This window comes from Arachis hypogaea, chromosome 6 (genome assembly GCF_003086295.3).
Source record: "Arachis hypogaea cultivar Tifrunner chromosome 6, arahy.Tifrunner.gnm2.J5K5, whole genome shotgun sequence".
NCBI classification, from domain to species: Eukaryota; Viridiplantae; Streptophyta; class Magnoliopsida; order Fabales; family Fabaceae; genus Arachis; species Arachis hypogaea.
In genome coordinates, this window is record NC_092041.1 from 11,224,152 (window position 1) to 11,238,312 (window position 14,161).

Genomic DNA, 14,161 nt, shown 5'->3' on the forward strand with positions numbered 1-14,161 from the left:
AGCCATGAGTGAAAAAAGACTGAGTGATACACTTGAGAGAAAAACCTAGAGTTATTTTTCTGATTTCTTTAGGTTGGCTAAGTGTCTTATATCTTGTACCTGTTTGGTATCCCTTTCTTAGTTGGGTTAGCACTAAGAGTGAATAGTTAGGCGTTAGCATAGCCAATGTCAAGTTAGGATAGAACTTGAGTGTGAAATTGGTGTATGTAATTCTGTTAACTATAGTGAAATTCTTCCATAATTGTGGAGGAGACTGGATGTAGGTTGCATAACACAAGGCAACCGAACCAGGATACTTGCTGGTGTTAGCTTTTCTTTTCTCTACTGTGTTCTGTTTTCTGATAATCATGAGACAAAAATAAATTGTCTCATAAATTTCCGCTGCTGAGTTCAAACAGAATCAGAATTGCAAATCTGTTTTAAAAGGGTAATAACAACAACTTAAAAGGAAGGCATAGATTCAAATCCCATTCTCTAAGCCTACCACAACCTTCAAACAGGATTATGGTCAAATATAGGGGATCAATTTAGTACTCTGCCCTAAATTAAAATAATACAATATATATGATAATTATTAGTTAAAATAAAATATAAAAATTATTTATTTATTTCTTTATTTTTGCAGATACGTGGATATGCGGATACATACACAAAATCCGCGATTCGATCCTATTAGTGTGTAGATCCGATCCGATCCAAAAGCCTTGCAGATCGGATCCATATCCGTAATTTTTAGATCGGATCCGATCCATGAACACTCCTACTTTTCTTAAGAAATAAAGTACTTTTATTCAAGAGGTAAATACCAAATCGATACCCGAAAGATTCTGACGCTGACAAAATGGTACCTGACTTTTGTTATTAACAAAATAGTCCCTAAAAGATTTTAAAAATTGACAAGCGTGTCCCCGAGCTCATCGGAGCAAATCTCCGACAAACACAATGCTGACATGGCCACTGTATTTTGGTGACATGGCAAACCACCCCCCAAACCCTAAGGCCTCCCTCCCCAACGCAGACTCCCCCTCCATCTCCCTCCCCGTCGTAGCCCTCCCCTACCCAGCGCAGCCCCCTCCCTTCCCCCTCCATCCCCATCGCAGCCCCCCAACACACTCCCCCTTCCCTTTCTCTCCCCATCGCAGCCCCCTTCCCTTTTCCTCTCCATCGCTGCCCCCTTCCCTCTCCCTCCCATCGCAGATCATATAAAGGCATAGATAGAAGCATGCACAACATAACACAATATCACAATTCAAATTACAATCTATCAATATCATTTGTGTTTCTTTCTAAATGTATTACACTATTCCATCAATTACATTAAAAAAAGAAGAAAAAGAAAAAATTCACCTACAAACTCCCTAAATTTCTTACCAAGATGATCATGTAAATCACTCTTATCAATCCATTGGTGACGGAAACTCTTGCAAACAGTAAAAAACGTTCTACACCAACAATCCCACCAAATTTACAATGACCAACACATCCACAATAACCTGAAAAATTGCATAAACGAGTTCCGTGTATCAATTGCTATAATAAGCAAAACCAAGAAAATCACGAAGACAAAGTTACAGATGAACATCAAAAGCATGACCCAGAGGTAAATGATGAACAAATGCTTGAAGTTTGGGGATTGCAGAGATGGTGGAGGAAAAGGAGAGAGCCTTGTTAGTGTAGAGGAAAGCGACGGTAAAGACGGCGGCGGCGGTGGTGAGGAGAGAGAAGGCGAAGAGGAAGAAAAGGTGACAGATTTCTAGGATGTTCAGAAATTGTAGCTCCTCTAGTGCTAGATCTATTATTCCTTCTTCTTCTTCTTCTTCTTCTTCTTCTTCTTCTTCTTCTTCTTCTCAGATTCTCATTCTGTTCTTCTCTGATCTGAGAGAGAGAGAATCGAAAGTTTTGGTTTGTAGTTGCTTTGAAAGGATGGAATTTTAAGATATTAGATTATTGTTCTTTTTTATTGCAGAAATGAGATGAGATGATATGAAAGGGAGGGAGAGGGAAGGGGGCTGCGATGGGGAGGGAAAGGAAGAGGGAAAGGGAAAGGGGGCTACGACGAGGGAGGGGGGATTAAGGTTTGGAACAATATTTTTAATTACAAATTCCAACTCAAAATAAACCTCTCTTGTCAGTAAAAACTAGTGAACACGTAAGCATCTTACTCGCCGGAGCCATGGTCTGGCAAGCACGAGGACACGCTTGGTAAATTTTTAAAATATTCAGGTACCATTTTGTTAATAACAATAGTCAGGTACCAAAATATCAGCGTTTGAATCTTTCGGTACTGATTTGGTCATTACCTCTTTATTCAATTTAAAATCTATTTAGATACATCTTTTAAAAATTTATTTTTATTAAAAAAAGTAAATTATTTATTTTTTAAAAACTAATAATACCTTACTTTTAAAATAAGTATAAACAAAGATGTTTTTAATACTTAAAAATTCTTTTTAAAAAGTCTATCCAAATGTAAAATAATTTCTTTTTGTTAAAAAATATCTTTTTTAAAAAGATAAAAAAAAATAAGTACTTTTTTCAAAAGCCAATCCAAATTGATCCTAGATATGCTCTTTTTTGCTGCCGAAGAGAGAGAGAAAGGAGTCGCTACTATTGTCGTTGTGTCTGACGGGATGAGAGAGAGAAAGAGGTAGCGAGGCAGAGGGCACGGGAGAGGAGGGGTTCCTCTGGTACCGTCGTTGTCATCGTTGAGTTGCTCTGTTGATGCCGTTCTTGTGTGTGCGCACTGATCGTGGTTTTGTGCCTCATCAGCGTCTCCAATCTCTATTTTCTTCAGTTATTCTTCCTTTATTTTCTACCTTCTTCTTCCGTCTCTATGCATATGTGTGTACGCATGCACGTGTGTGTGTAATTCTGCTATTTTTTTTAGAGGTGATGGTAACAATGAGACTGACTCTAATAGTAGTGAGAGAGTAAATTTTGAGATTGACGAAGACAATAATGATGGTGAAAATAGTAAAAATTATTTAAAAAATTGAGTTATTTTTAATAGAATAAACTCAAAATTAAATTTTTCAATAAAATTCATATTTGATGGGTATAAAAATAATTTCATTCATATGTAGGTTTTTCAACATTTTGAACATCCATAAATAAAAATTATAGTTTTTCTTAAAAAAAAAAACATTTACTTCTATAGTCATGTGATGATTTATTCTTTTATATTAATATTTGACTCTTTATTAACATTTTGAACATCCATGAATAAAAGTTATAATTTTTCTTAAAAAAAAAACATTAACTTCTCTAGTTCAGAAATTAATTTATTTATAAAAGTTAAAAACGTGATGTGCAACAATATAGTATCATGGTGAGTAATCCACAAATGTAGAACTGATAAATTCAGTAACTTGCAAAATGCAGGTTACGTTTTGACTGAGCTGATTTCAAAAAGACTGCATGCACTGCAAAACGTAGCTTGCGTTTGGTATGGGAGGAGAACGCAGCTTCGAAACGTGTTCCTGTGTCCCCTGCATGCCAATACTTCGAAGCTCCAAAATGCAACATGCGTTTGGTAGGGTGCACAGTAAAACGTAACTTGTGTTTGGCAGCCTCCCCACTCGCATGTGTGACATGTGTAAAGGAGAGTGGTGGAGTCGGTCTATAAAACCAAAACGCAGGCCATGAGAGTTTCAGTTTCTCTTTCATTTTACATGTTATGACTGAGTTTTGAGAGTGAAAGGGTTGGGGTTAAGAGTGAAAGGAAGTAAATTTGTGAGCAGGAAGAATAAGTGAAGATTTTGAGCTTCATTTAGTGAAGAAGGAAAAGTAGTTCGTAATTTTACTTTACCTGAAAAACACATTATTGAATATTTGAATCTTTCTCGATAGGTAAGTAATTTTTTTTTAATTTTATGATGAATAAATATATTTATTTTTATATTTTTTATTTATATGTTTTAACTAATAAATTTATTATTATTATTATTATTATAATTATGTCTATGATATCAATAATAATTTTTTTATCATACCGTTAGTCATGAGATATTATTATTATTATTATTATTATTATTACTATTATTATAATGTTATTATAATAATTATTTTCTAAGATAATAATAATAATACTATTTAGTTATCATTTTATTATTATTATTATTATTATTATTATTATTATTATTATGGAATACTGTATAATAATAATTATTATTTTCTAATAGTAAATAAATAAATATTTATTATTTTTTAATAATTTATTACTATTTTTTAAGATAATAATAATAATACTATTTAATTATTGTTATTTTTTTTAATAAATTATTAACTGATATTATTTAGAATTTAATAATAATCATTTTTCTTTTTGCAAGTTATCAGGAATTTGTTGTCCAAAAAACTTGATCCACCAGATACTTTTAACGAGGTAGCAGCAGCGGCACTAGTATTGACTGAATTTCAACACGTTTCGCGAGTAGGCGAAATGAGAGGTCATTCTACACTATTGAGTGCCTTGGTGGAACGCTGGAGGCCGAAAACTCACACATTTCATCTTCCGGTCGGTGAAGTGACAGTGACGTTGGAAGATGTGAAATATATTCTTGGTCTCCCGATTAATGGGGAGGCCGTTACGGGTAGATCAGACAGCAGTCACTAGTTTTTGCTGGAGAACTGCATTACGTGTTTTGGTCGGGAGCCCGGTTCACAAGATCACGTGTTGGAAAACGTTAATCTCGTATGGGTCCAGAGGTGCAGAGACACCGAGCCTTGTGACACTCAGGAGTCTGTTGAGCGGTACGTCCGAGCGCACATTTTCTGCATTCTCGGAACAGTAGTATTTTCGGATAAGTCGACCACTTCATTGAACTCGAAGTTTCTACCGCTACTTCAGAATTTTTACCGAATTTCAGGATACAGTTTGGGACAGCCAGTTTGGCACACATATACAGATCATTGTGTCGTGCTTCACGATACAACTATAAATAGATGGATGGCCCACTGATACTGCTTTTTGTTTGGGCGTGGAACCGTAGCCGCTCCTGGCACCCATATCCCGCGATCAACTCGGCGATGTTGGTATTCTGCGTGACGGTATTGTTGTTATTATTATTATTATTATTATTATTATTATTATTATTATTATTATTATTATTATTATTATTATTATTATTATTATTCTGTTTTTTGTTAGGTGGAGTCATTGGCGCCGACATACAATATATATATATATGGAGGCCTACTACGCATTTTAGGCGAGGGCTTGACGACATGGAAGTTGACGATGTAAGTTGTAACCATTAATGTCCAATGTTTTTATTCAGAAGAATAATTTTTCTAATCCGCCTCTTGGTAACTAATGTGCAATTTATATGGCGGCCGTATATGGGAGTGTGGGCTCCGAATGTCCCCGCTGCCCAGTTGGTTATGTGCTCCACCCAGTCGCCGCTAGTGTCATTCGAGTACATAGAATGGCACCCGACAGACCGAGTTAGACGACAGTTTAGGATGCAACAGGTTCCACCAAGCTAGGCGTTCGACCTTGGTCATGATCATTGCAAGCGGTTGACAGGAGCACAAAACCATGATTGAGGATAGATTTACAGTCAATGGATTAGCAGGTGGAGATCTGACCGCTATAACTCACTACAGTTAGGCGAGGAGATTATTGACTTTCATCCTCTCCCAGTGTACTACGGGTGCTGGCTTACAATCGTATTCGCTTCATTTTACACCGCCAGATTTTCTGCCAAGTCTCCGTCATCATTTTCGTCATCGACTTTATAATTAGCTTTGAATTCCTCTTCACTGTCATTATTATCTTCTTCCCAATCTATATCCCCGAACTCATCAACATTGACCTCCTCGTCGACCGCATCCAACCCTAACTGCTGTTCAAACTCAATGTACAACTCTATCCTCGGCATGTGAGATCAGGTTTGTTGATAAATACACAACATCTGCTGCATACTAACATTGTCAGTGATGGACATTATTTGAAACTGTATTAGCCCACCAAATACTTGCACATGACTTCTGTATAAAAGATTGCTCATCCTTTTCAAAATGTGACTTTGAATGTTATTACAAAGTCCATTTTGCAACTCAACAAAACTCATGGTACATGGAATAGCAAATGACAATGGATATTCACAAACAAAAGTCACTCCTTCATGTGTGTTTGGTATAACCTCACCGTTATAATATACTCACAGATTTGCAATATTTTCCATAACTTCAACCTCACCTAATCCGACATTTTTGACACACCTAACTGCCAAAAAAAACTAGGGCAATGTACCTATATAAAATGAAAGAGAGAAACCTTTACCTAATTACAACATTTGCAAAGTGGTTACGTGAGTGTCCTTTTTTATTATTATATAAACCGTGGGAGCTAACCACGATTTTAAATTTGTGCATAAACCGTGGAAGCCTGGAACGGTTTTTACTTAGGAAAGTTTGAGCATAAATCGTGGCTGTTCACCACGGATTATGAATAAAAATTGCGAGCCATAAACCAAGCTTAGTCACCACGGTTTATGAAGAAAAAACTGTGTGTATAAAACCCTGTTGGCTACTACGATTTATGCTTAGAATAGTATTAATCATGTTATTTTATAAGATTTAATTTTTTTTATCGTGTTTTCATAAAATTTGCACAAAATTCACTTATCATATTGACTAAACTTATTTATTTAAGTAAAATTTATTTATGGACTCAATAAATTTATTTACATTTAATACGATTTGAATTGTATTAGTATATTTTTATTTTTTAATCAATTTAATTTTATATAAATAATTAGAATTTTAAATTATAAAATTTGTATTAGTTTGTAATTTAAAATTTAAATAGACATCATTTAAATTAATAATTTATAAAATTGTATGTATTTGTATTATTGTATTCATATAATTTTTTTTACTATTGTACTCGTATGATTAATTATATTTATTCAATTTAAAAAAATAACAGTTGTTAGCCATAATTCAATATATTGCCTGTAATACATAATTCAATGTGCCATAGAGAAGTTAGCCATAAATTAAGATTGATATTTTTTGGCTCAAATTATTTGCAATTTTCATTAAAGAAATTAATATTGGTACGTATAAAAAATTTTTATACGTGTATTTATTATTAAGTCACTCAAAAAATATGTGTATTTATTATTTACTGTTATATCAACAGAAATAATTTTTTTACATTTATTATATAAATTTTATCGAGACAAACGAATATGATTGAATAATTATATACAACATTTTATATGGTCGGTGTATTTAAATTAAATTCTTCAGTCAAAGATATATACTTCTTTAATAAATATAAAATTAAGTGATTCAAAAAATAAATTTACTAAATAATGCTGATTTAAGGATAATGTCTTAAATGGAAACTGCAGTCACATTTAGTTTTCACCAAGAAGACAATTACTCAACCTTTAACATTCCTATGGATTAAGGATAACTTGACAATTTAACAATAAAGTTTACATAAGAAAATAAATGATTATGAGATAGATAACCAAAACAACTAAGGGTATAAAATGGTTCGCCTCTATTATAATTTTAGGTTTGTTGTTAGCTTGAGCCTCAATGAAATTGCCAACTTGATAGATAATTTAAGAAGTATAGTTTACACAAATTTCTTTTTCAATCGCTATGAATAACTACTAATACTAAATGAAATAATTAAAATATAACATATATATATATATATATATATATATTATAGAAATCATTTATAAATTCAACAAATTCAAAGTATCAATAATATTATTAATCTATTAATAATACATATATATTGTCATAAGGTTTTAGATTGATAAAAATTTATTAATATAAGAATAATATAGATTAATTAAAATTTTAAGTATATTAAAATTCAATTAAATTTACATATATTTTACTCAAAAATTACATTATTTTATTTAGTATTAGTAGGTTATTCATAGTGTATTTTAATACAAAGATATCAAATAAAATTATTAATTTAGTTTAAAGAGATAAAAAATTAAATTTATTATTACTCAAAAATATTTTACTATATATTAAATAATATGTTCATTAGTTTTTATTTTATTGTGAAAATTATCTAGATCATAATACTAATAGTATATCATAGTGTTACTATTATTAATGTATTAAGCGAATTTTAATGTTTATTATTTATATATTTAAAAATTGTATTTGAGAATTATTTATTTAGTTTCATAATAAATGATATTTTTAAATTTAAATAATTTATTAATTAGTTTGTACAAAGTACCATATATTTAATAATTTATTAGAAAAAGAATATTAATATAATGAATAAAAAAATAATTTAAAAATATTGTTTAAAGAATTATAAAGACAAATAAATCCCTAACCAATTTAAATTTAGAGACAATTAGAACCCTATCCATTTCTGAACCTGACACGTCAGCATTTTTCGTTCAGAGTTGATGAAAAAATATCCACAGGAACCGCGTTGTGTGACGGGATCAGGAGACAGGGATCGAAGTGGATCAATTTTATTTTGAGGGATCGCGTTGTCATTCTTAAAAATGGACAGGGGCCGGGTTGGTAGTTCTCTCCCTAAATTATCGACCTTGTTCTTATACTACCGTCAAGTAGGACATTCTGTTAATTATTTAACTTTGACTTCAGGATGAGACTACATTGAAGTTAAATGAAATTTTTTTGGATTCAAATAGAACACTTTAAACTTTATGCATCAAAATAGGATTATGCCCAAATATAGGGGATCAATTTAGTACTTTACCCTAAATTAAAATAATACAATATATATGATAATTATTAGTTAAAATAAAACATAAAAAATATTTATTTATTTATTTATTTATTTTTGCAGATACGTGAATATGCGGATACTTACACAAAATCCGCGATCCGATCCGATAGCCTTGTAGATCGGATCCATATCCGCAATTTTTCAGATCGGATCCGATCCATGAACACTCTTACTTTTTTTTAAGAAATAAAGTACTTTTATTCAATTTGAAATTTATTTGGATACATCTTTTAAAAATTTATTTTTATTAAAAAGAGTAAATTATTTATTTTTTAAAAACTAATAATTCCTTACTTTCAAAAAAAGTATAAGCAACAGATGTTTTTAATACTTAAAAATTCTTTTTAAAAAGTCTATCCAAATGTGAAATAATTTTTCTTAAAAAAAATAAGTACTTTTTTTCAAAAGTCAATCCAAATTGATATTAAATATGCTCTTTTTTGCTGCCGAAGAGAGAGAAAAAAAGGATTGTTACTATTATCTTTGTGTTTGACGGGATGAGAGAGAAAGAGGTAGCGAGGCAGAGAGCACGGGAGAGGAGGGATTCCTCTGCTACTGTCGTTGTCGTCGTTGAGTTGCTTTGTTGATACCGTTCTTGTGTGTGCGCGCTGATTGTGGTTCTGTGCCTCGTCAGAATTCCGGATCTCTATTTTTTTTATTTATTCTTCTTTCATTTTTTTACCTTATATTTTGTCCCTGTGCATGTGTGTTCATGTGCGTGTAATTTTATTTTTTTTATTTGTTAGTAGTGATAGTGATAGTGAGAATAAATTTTGAGATTGATAGAAATAATAATGGTAGTGAAGATAGCAAAGATTATTAAAAATTTTGAGTTATTTTTAATAGAATAAACTTAAAATTGAACTTTTCAATAAAACTTATATTTGATGGGTATAAAGATAATTTCATTCATATGTAAGATTTTCAATATATGAACATCCATAAATAAAAAATATAGTTTTTCTTAAAAAAAACATTTATTTCTATAGTTTTATGATGATTTATTCTTTTATATTAATATTTGACTCTTTATATTATCTTTTTGATTTATAAGTTTTATAAACCTTACAAATTATGTTAGACATTAAGAATCATGTTGTAATTTTTTAAATTAGAGAAACAACATAAGAAGTCAAACGTCAAATAAATAAATAATTAACGAATGTCTACAAATATGATTATATTTTTACCTTTACACGATATTTTTTTTAGGTTAGCAAAAAATTATGTAAATAAGTAAATCACATAATGTCTAATATGTTTATATTTATAGTGGTTATAGTAAGTATGAAGGCTATGTTTGGTTTGAAAGAAAAAAATAAAGAGAAAAGAAATAGAAAAAAAGAAAAAAAAGGAAATAAATTAAGTAAATTTTTATTTTTTTTAAATGTGTTTAGATGGAAAAAAATAAGAAGAAAAGAAATGTTATAAAAAGATAATTTTACTCTTATATTATAAAATATATTAAAAAAGTGAAGGAGTATTATTAAAAATATAGAGAAAAAATAAATTTTTTCGCCCTTTTCTTTCTAACATTAGACAGAAAAAAAAAATGGGCGGGTTCCATCAATTTTTTTTCATTCCTTTTCCTTTTTTTTTAATTTTTCTCTTCAACCAAACAATAAAAAATAATTATTTTTTTTATTTTTTTTTCTCTATTTTCTTTTCTTCCATTTTCCTTCAAGCAAACATAGCTGAAGTGTTATTAAAATTGACGTTAATTTTTTTATATTTAGTAATATTTTTTCTAACACCTACTTTTTAAAAAATGTTATTAAATAATAAAAAAATATTACTTTAATATTGATAATATTTTCTTAAAATATTATAGTTATTCTGATTATGAATTTAATTTTAATGCACTATTAATATAAAATTATTTTATACATGCATTCAATCACATAACGCCATATTAACAAAAATAACAACTTTTTATATTGATTGTGTGAATGATCATAAAAAAAATAATTATAATTATATGACTCTGATAAATATTTTATTTTATTAGTGTATCAAAATTAAACTCTTTTAATCCTATATCATACTAAAATGACTCATATTTTATATTTTTACCTCCACCATATATATATATATATATATATATATATATATATATATATATATATATATATATATATATATTAGGTTCGAGAATTTATTTGTTTTTGTTTTATACTTTTATTCATACTAGAGTGACTCATATTTTATATTTTTACCGCCACCATATATATATTTTTTAGGTTCAAGAATTTATTTGTTTTTGTTTTATTGGGACTGAATTTACCACTATGAGTTTACATTTCATTCTTTACGAATTAGCAGTGTCAGTGTCCAAACTGCAAAAACTTAACTCGAGGACAGAGTAACCCCATAACCCACACTGTAATTTGTCATTTGCAAGTAGTTCTTTGTGCAGCACATGCATCTCTCATTCTGACCCTTTTTCTTCCTATTGGCTTCCCATTTCCCAACTCAAAAACCCCCTACCTTTCATCTATTCTGTTGATGAAATGCATTAATTTGATTTGATGTGTTTCAACTTACAAATGAATTGCATGTCTCAAATTTGAACTAGGAAAAATTCTGTCAAACTTTTCTGGAAAAATTAGAAACAATAAGGAAAAATCAGTGCTAAGGTATAGTTTAAGGTAGGGTTAAGTACGTTTTTAGTTATATGGGCCAAAATTTTGTTCGTTCTTAACTTTTTTTTTTCATAAGAAATTGTTCAAAGATTTAACTTAGTTTTAAAATTATCTTTACTTTAAAGACCAAAATTGTATGGAAGTGAGGCAAAAGTGGAAATAAAGGTGAATTGTAGACAATTTTTTCTTTTTCTTTTCTTCTCCGTTATTCTTCTTCTCTTCCTCTTTTCCTCTCTCACAAGAGTAGAAACACTTTTTTTTCTTATTTTATAATTGTTGTCATGAGTAATTTAATCTAAAATTTTAATATTTAAATAAAAAAATAATTTTAAAAATTAGGAATAATTATATATAAAAAAAAAGTTAGAAATAAAAAAAAATTGACCTATACTTTAAAAACTAAAATCGTATTTAACCCGTTTAGATACTTAGCTGAAACTGAAATAAATCTTTTTCCACCATAACCAACTATTTAGTTTTCTCTTTTTTGGACTTGAATATTTGATGTTTCCACCTTCTTTTTTTTTTTTGGAGGTGCACCTTCTTGTGTTTGTAAAGGATGCTATTCGACATTTCAGTTTTTGGGCAAAGCATTTCTTACTTGACTGATTTGGACCAAAAAATTGGATAAGTTGGGCCCACAATCTACACAAAATGAATAGTATTAAAAAAAAAGAAAGTGGAAAGGAGAATCTGTTAGGCACTGCAGGATGCATTGTTTTTGACTTTGTGGCTCCTAGTTGGGCTTGTGTGCCCACTAAAACTTTCTAAGAAAAAAAAAAGAGCTTACCTAATCTTATCTTTGGTCAATGGTCATTAATGAATGGGTTAATATCATTTAATTGATTTTATTGAATTCTAAAAGGACTATAATTTTCTCCATTAATAATGAGCGATCCAATACGAAATCTACATTTTCTATGTATCCGGCACCAGTCCCATAAAAGTTTAAGCTAACGTGTTATGCTAATCATTACTACTATAAGCAAAGCTTGAACTTGTACTTAGAGAAAAGAGAGGGTGGGCTGAACTAAACAAGAAGTAAACTTTACACTTACAAGCTCATGAATATGATAGTTTGATCCACCTACTTAATTTTTACCTTTAAAATCTTGTTTGTATGGAAAACAAAATTCTTAACTAAAATAAACTACGTTTAGGTAATGCCATTAATCTTAAATGTCCAACTTATAAACACTAGAGAAAATTATAGAAACATATTGTTTTTAAATACATAATATTAATTATATATAATTGAATTTTATTTTTTAAATTTAATTTTAAAATATTAATATTATCAAACATTTTACACCATTATAAAATCACATTTGTTTTTTTATATGACTATTTATATATTCAATATAAAATGTAATTATATATTTTTATAAATGTAATTTACCATAATTAAATATACATACAAAATTATTTTATATATACATGACCGTTAAATTATTTTTTTTAACTTATTTGAGTTATTTCTATTCTCGTTTGTTTCATTAAATAGAATTATCATTAATAAAATTAAAAATAGGTCTATTAAAAAATTAACTAAGAATATAACTAACTTCAGTCAACTAATTAAAAAATATGTCTATTATTAAAAAAAACTCTCTATTATCTCAATTTTTTAATTTTAAATTAAAAAATAAAAAATTAACTTAATTGACTTATATTATAATTGCTCCCTATACTTTTTCAATTAAAAAGTTGGTACACTTATTGGATATACACAATAGTAGAAAACCAAAAAATTATATTTAGAAAAGAGTTTATATAACTATATTCAAGCTTGATTTTATTTCATAATAAAATATTAATTTATTGATTGATTGAGTTGTAGACAAAAGAAAATAATTTGGGGAAGTGTCGGTGAGTCGGTCTCGGTGCCTCTATATCCCATCGGTGTTGCCGTTTGGTGCAAAATGCACAAATTCAGACAAGGATGAGGTCAAAACGACACAGACACAAAATCTTTTGTCGTTTTCTACATAACGTGTCACATTTGTATCACTCCTCAACTTTCACAATTCCACGTTAACAATGCAAACCAGATCTTACTTTCTCCACTAATCATCGTCTTACACCTTTTGTATTAAGTATTAACCATTTCATGGTTTTTCACGTAAAAATATAATGTAAAAATAATAGTTAAAATATTAATAAATACATATTATATTAAGTAATTTAATTAAATTATTTAATAATTTTTAATTATTATCTTTAAATAAATATATTTTTATATGAGTACACACTCTTAACTTAATTAATTATACTTACATATCTTTCGTTATCAAACTAAAAAAGGCAAGGAGTAAACGTGTAAACATCCCGAAAATTCAGAAATTGTTTGGTTGGTGGTAATGGTATGACCATATAAATATTGTGGGGACTCTCAAAATGACATTAGGGTTATTCATTTTTCGGTCCTTTTATTAGTGATTTAATTCAATGTTAACATACGTAATCTTATGTGAACGAAAAGAAAAAAATTGTTAAAAAACAATTAATAACAATCATGAATCATCTCTCTTGTTTGTTCATTTATTCTTTTTCTTTTACTTAAAAAAAATATAGAGCCAGGGGCGAAGCTAGGTGGTGGGAAAAGGGGGCGATGGCCCCCCCTAATTTTAATTTTTTACATGTAAATTATATGTAAATTTTAGTTTAGCCCCCCCTTAAAATTTTATTTTAGTCTTAGTTTATTGGATAAATATTTTTGACCCCCTCTAATATTTTATCTAGCTCCGCCCTTGTATAGAGC